General features: G+C 38.0%; 1 protein-coding gene across 2 annotated transcripts in view; it reads left to right on the top strand.

Moving 5' to 3' along the window:
* The window catches only part of SASH1 (SAM and SH3 domain containing 1), a 287,008-nt gene that overhangs the window by 185,032 nt on the left and 89,410 nt on the right, over positions 1 to 12,566 (top strand). The gene's annotated exons all lie outside the window — the stretch shown is intronic.

The following is a 12,566-nucleotide window of genomic DNA, read 5'->3' on the forward strand; positions in this document are numbered from 1 at the left end:
GTAGGGCAGGAAACTCCCACAATAATACTCACAATGGAGCAGGCAGCCTGCTAACCTCAGTCTCTAGCATGTGATGAGCCAGACCAGTGTGAGTCCCCAAGGCAGCTGGGGGAAGGGCCCTCACTGATAATAAGATGCCAATGCCCAGAATCAAATGAGCTAAGAAAGAGCTATCCAGGACCACTCAGTAGCCATGAGTGAGAGTGATATGTGTGTATATATGGGCAGGGGTAAGGCCCTGGGAGCATACAGAGTCCTGTGGCTGCCTGAGATTGGCTCCCAGCTGTGAAAGAGCATTTAGCTTCCTTAGAGGCTGTTGACACCAGTATCCCCTCCTACTCCTTGGAGCAACTGAAGCAAAGAAAGGCTCTGCCACTCTTGCTCCTATAGATCTCTTTCGTGGTTCAACTGGGCTCCAACAGTGCCAGCAGCCAACATGGCCATCCCTGTTTGGATGATGTTGAATGAGAACCGGTGTTTGTTTCCACTGAGAAAGTTTTGACCTGCTTAAAGAGCCATCACTATGGAAACGTAATGAGGAGATAATTGAATGGAGCCTCTTTTCCTCCCTTCTCCCCCCTCTGTCCTTCCCCCATTCTCAAGCTGATGCCAGTAAGGTCAGGGCCCTTGCAGCCCTGCCTTCCCTTTGGGCTCATGCAAATTTGATAAGAATACTAAAGGCCCATTTTCCTCCCTGTGCTAACTTCTGTTGAGATAAATTATCCCATATTCACCCTGTAACAGTTATAGTGGCAGGCAGTTTTCACACCAATTACGGAGCTGGGTCCTGCATCAGGCATACTGATAACCAAATGGCCTTCCAAAGGAGCTTGCAAATTTTTTTTTATATTGCTTCATTCAGAGTTTTGCAACTGAGCAGCATTTTCATGTATAAAAGCCCTTCCTGAACTGTTCATTATGCACATGCAGTAAATTCTGGAGAGAGGTAGAAACAGGAGGGTTTTCAGCTCCATTTGTAGGATAACTCAAGCCCATTTAAAAATGTAAACAATGTAAAAAAAAAACCCAAAAAACAAAAACACATGCATAGCTTTTAAAAGGCCATACAAAAACCCTATTGACTAAGTCTTACTTTTGGGCTTCTGGATTAGTTTTAACATCTTAAATGACCTTTAGAATCCCTGTGATTTTTAAAACCAAATCTGATTACATTTCCACCTATTCTCATTTATGGCAATCGATTCATAGGATTTCAAATACAAAGGGGTCATATTATTCCTTAATAGGAGTTAAGGACTGCCCTATATATGTATTGGTGTAAGGAACTCCCAGATGAGCAAACTCCACTTATCAATGCAGGTAGGGACTTTTCTCTACAATTTGTTATCTTAAAAAATTATTTGAGTGTCCTGAGGGGCTAAGTGATTTGCTTGGGATCACAATATCATTATGTGTCAGAAATAGGACTTGAACTGAGCTCTTCCTGCCTTTACAGATATCTCATTGCTCATGTGGTATGCTACAATATCTTATAAAATCTTCAGTGAGCACATAAGTAAAAAAAAATGTGATTACCTGAAATCCAGGCTGAAATAAACGAACACCTGGGCTAAGATCATTGGGGCTAAAAAACCAAGACTTTTTTCTTTTTTTAAATTTCTGAAGCTTGGTTCTTCCTTTATATAGGAAACAGCCAAATTCTGTAATCTGATCTCCATTACCATCGTGCTCTAGGACAGTTTTATCCATAGTCACCAATGACTTATTAGTTTCAGAACCCAATAATTCTTTTTCAATTCGTATCCTTTTTGACCTTTCTGGAGTATAAATGATCACCACACCTTCTTCATAATACTCTACTTGACTTCCGTGATGCCACATTCTCTTGGTTCTCCTATCTGACTGTTTTCTTGGTCTCCTTGGTTCAACTTCCTCTTTCTTCTCCCCAAATATGAGTGTTCCCCAATGAACTGTTCTCTCCCCTTTTTTCTTTTTACAATTCATTCACATTACTAGCTCATATACCACTATTGCTTCAGTTTTCATCTAGTGATGTCCCAATTATGCATCGGAGCTGATCTGTTCCAAACTGTCTGCAGAACATCCATGTGCATGTCCCATTGGTGCCTAAAATTCAATATTTCAAAGCTGATCTTGTTACCTTCCTCCTAAAGCTTGCTCCTTCTCTCAACCTCCTTACTTCCATTGAAGGCATGATTTCCTAAATCTTGTTCCTCTACCTAAATAGCAATTGTAATATCAACATCTACTGAAGTCTTCTTCTAGTGTTATACTGGCATCTTCTAGTTGTCAAAGGCTATGCCAGTACACAAACTCTCTCAGGTGCTACTAAGCTAATTAGGCTCTGGGTACAAATGAAGCGATAAACGTCATCTGAAGACTTGCTTAACGAGGTTGGAAAAGGCTTATCATCAGATTGGCTGCAAGGTCATGAATTTTTCAGCCAAGTCAATTCTCAAAATCCATCTCCCAAGTCATAGGAGGTTAGAATTTGCATCAGCAGAAGAAACAACCACACTGATAAAATATCAGATCCTTTAAATATTAAAAAAGAAACCAAAGTCATGTTAAAGATAGTGCTTTTTGTTTCCACTTCTTAAACCCATAGAGAAACCCATGATATCCCAAGCGAAGACAGCTACAACCCACAGTGAGGAAATGGGAAAGCTGACTACAGTAAAACATAAATTTGATTTTCCCCACCCTGTCTGGGTCTACACCCACAGATCTCTCCAGCTGTGTGTTAATGTAGTCCTTAGAGATGTAGTCCTAATGAAGCTATATATCATAGCACAGCAAAACCAAGGGGTCTGGGTAGAGAAGTAATGTCATTTGGCGGCCTTTTGGACACGCAGCTTTCAAACTTCTGCCAAATGTCACTGCATCATTAACTTTCAGTACAAGTTATCAGGCTATGAATGGAAGAACACAAATCACTTTCAATGCCCATTTGTGAAGGAGTTTCTGATTCAATGAATGTTAGAGCAACACAGTTGGCATATCAAATTAGTGGTCCATTCAGTGATCCCGTAGAATCAACCCACCATATGTCTAGAAATTGAACCATCTTTTTACTGACCGTCATAAGAAGTTTGCAAGTCCAGAGGTGTCTAAAAGTATGCAATAGGGGATCCATCATTTTTCTTTACTGAAACATTCTTGATTATCTATTTTAGGAATTCCAGCTTCTACTTCTAGTCTCTCCAGGACACCAAACATCTCCAATAAGCAATGAACAAAAGAGAATAAGTTTAAAGTTTAGCAAGCTATTCTAGCCTTTGCTTAAAGACATTTAGTGAGAGGAAACCTATTTCCTTATTTGAAAGTTTTTATTGACATCAAGCCTCAATTTGTTTCTTTGCACCTTCTATCCATTGATCTTAGTTATCCTCTCTAGGGCCAAGAAGAACAAGTCCAATCCTTACCTCATGTGACAGCTCTTTAAATATTTGAAGACAGTTGTCAACTTTCCCCCTTCCCTTCTCCCAATCAAATCTTTTCTTCTCCAGTTAAACATCCCCACAAACTATCCCTATATGACATAATTTTTGGACCTTTAACATCCTGGGAACCCTTCTCTAGAAGTTTCCTTGCTGACCAGTGTCATTTTAGCAATGGTAGCACTTGAAACTGAGTACGGTATTCCAGATGTGGGTCACTGTGAAATATTAAAATTGTTTTCTCAGTTTGTATGTTTCTATTTCTTAGTGTTTAAGAATGTGAGGAATACCTAAAATGATTTAGATGTCATCCTACATAGAAAACACAGTCAGGACCAATCACTTCCCACATTTCCTGGTCCTGTGTTGTCATAAAAAAAAATAAATAAAAGGGAAGGAGTTTTGAAAATGTTTAACTTTGATTTTAAGGATTTTCTTGCCACTTCATGTGTGTGTATAAAACGTGTGTATATACACATACACTTGTATATGTGCATATTCATATCATAGGGAGATATTTTTCTTTAATTTGGTATTCTATAAAATAATTTTTATTGATATGTCTTGTTTTTCCACCAGTATCCTTCTCCCTCCCAGACAGCCATCCTCATAGCACAGAATAATTTTTTTTGGTTTTTTGAGGAGGGAAGGTAAGGCAGTTGAAGTTAAGTAACTTGCCCAAGGTTACACAGCTAGTAAGTGTTGAGTGTGAGGCAGGATTTGAACTCAGGTCCTCCTGACTTACAGGGCTGGTGCTCTGTTCACTGCATCACCTAGCTGCCCCTACACAGAATAAATTTTAAAGCAAAAAAAGGAAGAAGAGAAAAATAAATCAGCAAAACTATCAATGCATTGAAAAAAAATTTGACAATATATGCAGGAATTCCTACCCACAGACAGTCTCACCACTGCAAAGGAGTAGAAGAAGGTTATCTTCCTTTATTTGTTTTTTTTTTAGGGTCATGCTAGTTCTCTTGATTATTTTGTGGTTCTTTCCATTTATATTATTGTATTCAGTGTATATATTTTTTTCCTTTTCACTCTAATTACTTCACTCTACATCAGTTCATGTAAGTCTTTCTATTTTTCTCCACATTCATCACGTTACTGTGCTATAAAAAGTGACAAATGTGCGGAATAGAGAGAAGCACTGAAAGGTCTACATGAACTGATGCAGAGGGAAGTAAGCACAGCTAAGAAAACAATAGACATAACGGCTACAACAATGCAGATGGAAAGAACAGTCATACACCTAAAACTGAGCGTAATGAAATTTAAAAGATGGAAAATAACTCAGGTGGAAATATGAGAAGACACCCCCAATCTGCCCTTTTGTGGAGGTGGGAGGTTCATGGGTGTTGAATATTGCATGTGTTTTGGGACTTTTTCAGTGTATTAATTATGCTGATTGTTTTTTCTCTTTAAAAAGCTACACCTTGTTTTATGAAATGTTTTTCTGGGAGGAATATGGTGTTAAATTATGATGATGTGGAGAAAGAGACGTCAATAAAAAGTTATTTTGAATAAAAAGAAGAGTCTTGCCTTTGACACATACCAGTTATGTGACCATTGGCAAGTCATGTAACCTCTCAGTGCTCAAGGCGTAATTGTGGATGAGGTGCTGATCTGCACTGGGGGAGGTTTTATGCTCTCTGAGAATGTTCTGTCCTGAATTTCCCTCCCAAGTGAAATCAAAGTCCAGATCTGTGGAGGGAGGGAGAGAAACAGTTATGAACATGAAATAACTTAACAATCAAACTCACAGCATTGTCTTGGACAGAGTTAGAGTAAGGTCCTTGTCCTCCAAGAACAAGGTTAATAATGATATGAACAAATGCCTGTAAAGATAAAATAGGCAGCAGTACAGTGAGAAGAACAGTACATTGCTAAAAATAAGTTAGATAACGAGACAGTTACACAGGATTTAGCCTTCACTCTCAATCCTGAAGACTACATTTCAGGATTTAGGAATGGCCAGAATCTCTAGACTTAGTTGGTTGGAGGAATTTTGTGAAGAAAAGCAGAGTTTCATGAATTTGGCTATGGTGAAAAAAGGCATGGAATCAGAAGATCAGCAAGAATTGACTAAGTTCTTACACTGCCACCAAGTGCTGGGAATACAAAGGCAAAGGTGAGATCATTCCTACCCTCAAGATGCTTACATTGTAAAAGTATTCTACTAGTCACGAAAGAGAATATCATGCAAAATGAATGAGAACTGGCTTTGCTTTACTGTAGTGGTCATGTGGATATGTGAAAGAGAAAAGGGATATTTCTTTGCTTGAACTGATTCGGTGAAAGTTTTTGTTTAAATTTCAAAAAGTTTATTGATACCTTTTATGTTTACATTGTAAAAATACATCACCATTATGATCACGAACCAATTGACTGTCCTTTATAGCACTGAAAAGTAGATAAGTGCAACCAATCAGAGGAGTGACTGTCTGACATATACTGTCATATAGACAGCATTCTGTACCTGTTGTCCTTCACTTCTCTCTTGAGAGGAGGAAGGTGTATTTCTTTTATCTCTTCTCCATTATCAAGTTTAGTCCGTGAAAAACAGTGCAGTTGAATAAGGTTTTTAAGTATTTTGATTACCTAAATTTTACAAAGAGAATAAAGAATCTGAATGATTTTTACTCATAAAAGTAGCTCTTTTAGAAAATACATGTGACCAAAAAAGGGGGAGGAGGGTGGTATAGCAAAAAAGTCAGATACTTGCATGAGAAACTACTTTTACTGTGATGAAGATACTTGCCAATCAAAAGCTAATCTTTTGATAAGAGATGACCCCATTTTGTGTGTGTTTGTGTGATTATTTGGGGTTAAGTGACATTCCCATGATCACAAAGTTTGTAAGTGTCAAGTGTCTTGAAGCCAGATTTGAACTTGGATCCTCCTGACTCCAGGGCTGGTGCTCTATCTACTGTGCCACCTAGCTGCCCTGAGATGACCCCATTTTTTAAGAAAGCACCAATATTCTCCTGGGAATGTGATAGTTATAAATCATTGAAGACCATGTTCTCAGGAGAATTTTTAAAAAGCTGGTACCCAGAAGGACAGCGGAAAGATGCAAGATGAATATAAGTTATCATTGTTGGTTTTTGTTCAGTCGTTTTTAGTCATGTCTGACTCATTGTGATTCCATTTGGTGTTTTCTTGACAAAGATACTGGAGTGATTTGCCATTTCCTTCTCTGGCTCATTTTACAGGTGAGGAAACTGAGGCAAACAGGGTTAAGTGACTTGCCCAGGATCACACAGCTAGTAAATGCTTGAGGCCAGATTTGAACCCTAGAAGATGAGTCTGAGTCTAGGCCCAGCATTCTGTCCATTGTGCCACCTACCTGTCGAATATGAGTAGATTGCACCATATTGTCAGTGATGGTTCTGCATATAAGACAACATTTAAACATGCTTAGCTGGAACAGGACTGGGTGGTTCATGAATGAAAAGCAGTAGGTAGCTGACCTAAGAGCAGTATCCATGAAATACTAAAAAACCTTGAGGGAGGCCTCCAGTCTTCTGGTTTGGTGATATAGGGCAGGGATTCTTAACCTTCTTGTATCCCAGACTCTGCTTTGACAGTCTGGTGAAAACTATGGTCCTCTTCTCAGATTACTGTTTTTAATGCATAGAATGGATTTCAAAGGAAACCAATTATATCGAAATATTCATCATTTTTGAAAAAATTATGCACCCAGATTAATGACCTCTCACTAAGAGGATTTTTGAACAAGTTACAACTAAGAATGAAACATAAGAAGCTGTGGATGAGTATGAACTTGTTTTAAGGGTTATTGCTGTTGTGTTCGTCTTCCATTCTCAAAGAGGACCATGACATCAGAGAAATGATGATATGACTTGCACTTGACTTTGTTTTGAGTGAGGGAGGGCTATGCAGGTCATCAGCCTCACTTTATCCTCCTGAGCCATCTGACCATCCAATGACCAGATATTCATCAGGATGACTGGAGATGACCCAGGATGCAGTGGGAGACTTTGGCCTTTTAGGCTAAGGCCTTTTCAGGTACTCACATAAAGTGAGGTCTTAACCATTCAGTGAATAGGCCTCTTTAAGAAGTAGTCAGAGGATGACCCCTTTAAATAGAAAAGAAAAATAAATATATCAAACTGGGAGGGACAGGAGCCTCCAGGACCCTGAGGGTTGTTGTTTCCAAGAGAAACAGTTACTATTGACATTACTCTAAGTCAGAAGAGTCCAAAAACACAGCCATTGAGTGAAGCTTGAGCAGGGACCCATTGTTCAATCTATGGGCTTCAGAGTTCACTGTTTTAGGGAGGGAGGGAAGGAAAGAAGGAAGGAAGGAAGGAAGGAAGGAAGGAAGGAAGGAAGGAAGGAAGGAAGGAAGGAAGGAAGGCTGGAAGGAAATCTTCTGGCCATCAAAATTTACTTTCTTTTACATAGGAGAAGGAAGGGGAGAGGGAGAGATCGAGAGAGAGAATGAGCTGAGTTACCCAGCTAGCTGGGTCCCCATTCAGGCAGCTTGGTCTACTCATAGGTTGTGTTCGTCCTTTTTTTTTTAAAGGAGGGGATAACCATAGCACCTTGAAATAATAGTTCCATTGAAATATTTATAATTTTTTAAAAAAAACTTTTATTAATGAAGGGGTTGAACCCCATGGGAAACATTTCAGTCCCCTTGTAGTTTACTTATGAGCCAAATAAATAGAAAATTCTGCTTGATGAAAGAGAACGCAGTGCAGGGCATGTATTCCTGGTAGATACTAGATGGTTTCTCATAAAACAAAATATTGTAAATTGGAGTTGATTTCCTCACTGATTGTCATTATGTCTGGAGAAAGGATATTTTTTTTTTTTGTAAAAGGAATATTGGACTTAGCTGGGGAAACTTGGTTTCCAAACCATAACAAAATGACCTTTTAATAATGTATCAAAACTATAATTCTGCAACACTAATATCACATTCTGTAGGTTTCAAATAAAGTGGATTATTTTTTCATGACATATAAATTCTCTAAAGAAAACATAGAATCTCAGTGAAAGTAGGCAAGTTTGCAATTAATTGGCATGGAATCCAAAAAGCGTGAAGGCAAAAGAACAGTTGTAGTTTAACTCAGTAGAAGAGTTATGTTTTCAGCTTTTATCAAATCCCTTCGCCAGGATTACAGAAGAGAATATTCGTATCTTTCTGGCTGCTAAGATCCTGTTTCCATACTTTGTGGAGGGTTCTGTGGCTTTCAGAAATAAAGAAATTTGGGATGAAAGAGGGAAGAGACAAAAACAAAAATATAGCAGGAAATAAACAAATACGGAAGTTTATTTCCTGAAATACAGTTGAGGAGACCTAACAATTTCTAAACACTGTGTTTTCTAGTAACAGAAGCTTTTCTTTAAATTTTCAATGACTTCAGTACTTCATTTGTCTTTTTGCCTGTTGTTTCTACTGACATGGGCTTTGAAAGCTGATATGAGCAAGAAATTTATTATCTTGTGGCCAGCCTATAGATGAGCTAACCTACAGGTTTGGTAGTTAAGAGTTCTGAACTTAGGGACAGAAAGACCAAGGTTCAAATCTTGTCTTAGATGTTATCTGTGTGAGCCTGAGAAAGTAGTCACTTAACCTTTCTCAGCCTAAGTTAATTTTTCTCAATTAAAAATTATTTTCTCTCCCTTCTTTCCCTCTCCCAGAAAAAAAGAAAGGCAAAAAAAATGTGCCTAGTCAAGCGAAATAAACCCCTTTATTGTCCATGTCCAAAAACTGTTCGTTATTTTTTTATCCTGAGTCCATCACTTTTTTATGAGATGAATCACCTGCTTGAAGGAAGGAAGGAAGGACTGATTTATAAAGGCTTACTATATGCAAAGCACTATACACCTAGAAAAGTGAGACCTACCTAGTCCTCTTTAGGAGCTCTCATGTTCTACTGAGGGGACAGCAGATGGAAAGCATTCCTTACCTGTAAGTTGTTCATGATAATAGCAGAAAACAATAGCATCTACCTCCTAGAATTGTTGGGGAGATAGAATGAGATCAAGAACATGAAGTGCTTTGTAAACCTTAAAGTGTTGTATAAAAGGTGGTGTACATTGTTAGCCTCTTTGAATTTAGCTAGGCTGGTCTTGATACAAAAATCATGTAGTCTATCATGTGGCCCAGGCTCAAAATCTTTCTAGCAGGATCTGACCTATCAGAGCTTGTGTTTTCTTCAAGCCTGGTCTTTGAAAACTGTCACAATACATCTTTTTCTATCGTGTGTTTCTTTGATGACATTCTTTATTCTGCTTTTTCTACACAATTACTTGTTTATACTATGCTGCAGTCCACTTATACCCATTGTCTGACAAACCTTTTAAGAATTTTGTTTTACATTTTTTTAAATTTAATGAACACCAAAGAAAATTTCCATATACAAAGTAGAATAGAAAAAAAGATTATATACAAAAAACCATGAATCTTTGTTAAGTACAGCTTTTTTAAAAAGTATGTAATACATTTAGCATGTTATTTTCAAAGCTATCCTGTACTTAGTCATGTGTGTGTATATTTCATATATATATATATATATATATACACACACACACACACACATATATATATATAAATGGAAGTTTTGGATGAAACAATAATACTTGCCACACTGAAACTAAAATCAGTTTTAGAGTTGACACCTTTTTTTTTTAAGAGACCTTCTAGAGCAAGGGTGGGGAACCTGTGGCCTCGAGACCACATGTGAATTTTTAGGTCTTCAAGTACAGCCCTTTGAATCCAAACTGGATACAGTCAAAGGGCCGAACTTAAGAACCTAGAAGACCACATGTGGCCTTGAGCTGAAAGGTTCCCCACCCCTGCTCTAGACCATAGTCTTCTTAAAAAAAAAAAAAGTAAGTATTGATATATTTTGGTGGGGATTTTTTTTTTTTATCACTTTCATTTCCCAGTTTATCCCTCCTCTTCTTTTGGTCAGAGAGCCATTTCTTGTAATAACAACAAAAAGAGGAAAACCAAATAACAACAAAATTAGTCAACATATTAACCCGCCTCTGCAGGGTTGCATTTCCATAAACCAACTGCTGCAAAGAAGGGCCATTAATGGGTGTTAGAAGCATGGCCTTCACTTTTAATTTTTATTTCAGTTCTTTTCATTTGCATCATCGTGTATATTGTTTCCCTGTTTCTCCTTTATTTTACTTTGCAGCTGTTCACCTAAATGTTCTCCTGCCTCCCTGTAGATTCTCTATAATCCTCCTAAATCCCTCATTGTAAAGGTGAAGAAGCTGGAGCCCAGAGAGGTGGTAATGTAGTTATTTATCTACACAACTGGAGCCAGAACTCAGTTCTTTATACTTCAACCACAATGCTTTCCTTTTCCCTTTGGTTTTAATCCCCCTGTTCCAGTGAGGCTTTTCTTTGTTCCATGATGGAATTATTTTGAAGGAAAAAGACCAAAGTTAATACCATGTACAGTTTGAGATGATAATCGAATTCTGATGAGAGCAGGATGGTTGAGTGCAGGGATTCTTGACCTTTTTTGTATCATGGATTCCTTTGGCCATCTGGTAAAGCCAGTGAACCTCTTTTCACAGTCATATTTTTAAATAATTGAAGGAAATACTTAATTTTAGTTATAGAGGTTAGTGAAAAAATTCCTTACATCTATCCACTGATCCTTTGAAAGGTGCATGGACCCCTGATTAAGACTCCCTGCACTAGTCAGTAAAGATCTGGCATTAATACGAGGAACATTTGAATTCAAACCTTGTCTTTGACATATTCTGGCTCTGTGATCATGGGCAAATCCATTTAATCTGTCAGTGCCCTAGGAACCTTTTTAAGACTCTAAAATGAGTTGCCAGTCTGTATAAGTGGAGGAAGTTCCCACATTGGGAGTTCCCTAGACTGACAAAATCACAGATTTTCTGGGACTACCTGCTGCCTTCAAAAAACTTAGATGAAGTCAATCTTAATATAATTGTAGTCAGGGTGCTTCCAAATGACCAAATTAGAAAGGGGATACTAGGTGTTTCTAGTTGGATTGTGGTCCTAGATGGTATTGTACACATTTTACTGATTGTCAATGTCCTCCTCAAATGTGACACCCAGACATGAATATACGGATCCAAACATAGTCTGATGAAAATGGAAGACTCACCTCCTTGTTTTGGAGACTCTCTCTGCTTATACTGAAGGCTTGACCCAGTGTGCAAACAACTATTGGCATCAAGCCTTAGGAAAGTGTTAGATTGTCCTCAAATTCCTGGTATGGTTGTTTAACTGAGAGATGATAATTATCCTAGAAATACTGTTCATGGCAACCTGTACAATATGGTCCTACCTTTCTACCGTTAACACCTTCTATAATCTTGGTCATCACAGTCTTTCCACCTTCTCTCTCTCCCTGACTTTTCTCCTCACCTTTGTCCCTTTCATTAATTTTAATCATGTTTTGCCTCTGTGAAAATTTAATCAGGGACCCTCTGAACAGCATGATCTGCCTTGGGCTCCAGGGCTTCGTTAGTATTGTGTAAATCCAGGGTCTACTGTTCTTTAAGTGAATCTGTAACCTAAGTCAGAAATTATTTGTCAATTTCTGTTCAGTATACTTTATTAAAGGAAAGGCTACTTATGAAAGGTGCTTCATGAACTTTAGAGGGAGATTTTTGAAGTTCTTTTTTAAAAAATATTTCTGAAAATGGATGCAAGAGACAGTGTGGCATAGTGGATAAACAATCTGACTTAGGAATCAGGAAGACTGGGGCTTCATACCTCCCTTCTCCTACATGTTGTTTGTGACCCTGGGCAAGTCACTTAATATTTCTCTATTTTAGGCAAATGACTGAGATTAGGTAGGTGTTCTTCATTGGCAAAGGAAATTTTCTTACCTGGAGGAAAAGTCTTATGTATACCAAAGCAAATATAAGTCTGGTTTTGTTTTTTTTTTAAAATGGAAACAGCATAATGTAGTAAAAGAAGTCCTACATTTGAAATTAAGGATCCTGGATCCTAGTCCCATCCCTTCAATTTATGTGACTTTGGGCACGGCAGAGTCACCTCTACAAACCTCAATTTCTTGAGCTCTAAAAACATAGTGGTTAGAAGACTTGATCTCTAAAGTCCCTTCCAGTTCTACAATATTATGACTCTATCTATCACAGTAG

Source organism: Notamacropus eugenii, chromosome 2, assembly GCF_028372415.1.
Source record: "Notamacropus eugenii isolate mMacEug1 chromosome 2, mMacEug1.pri_v2, whole genome shotgun sequence".
Lineage (NCBI taxonomy): Eukaryota > Metazoa > Chordata > Mammalia > Diprotodontia > Macropodidae > Notamacropus > Notamacropus eugenii.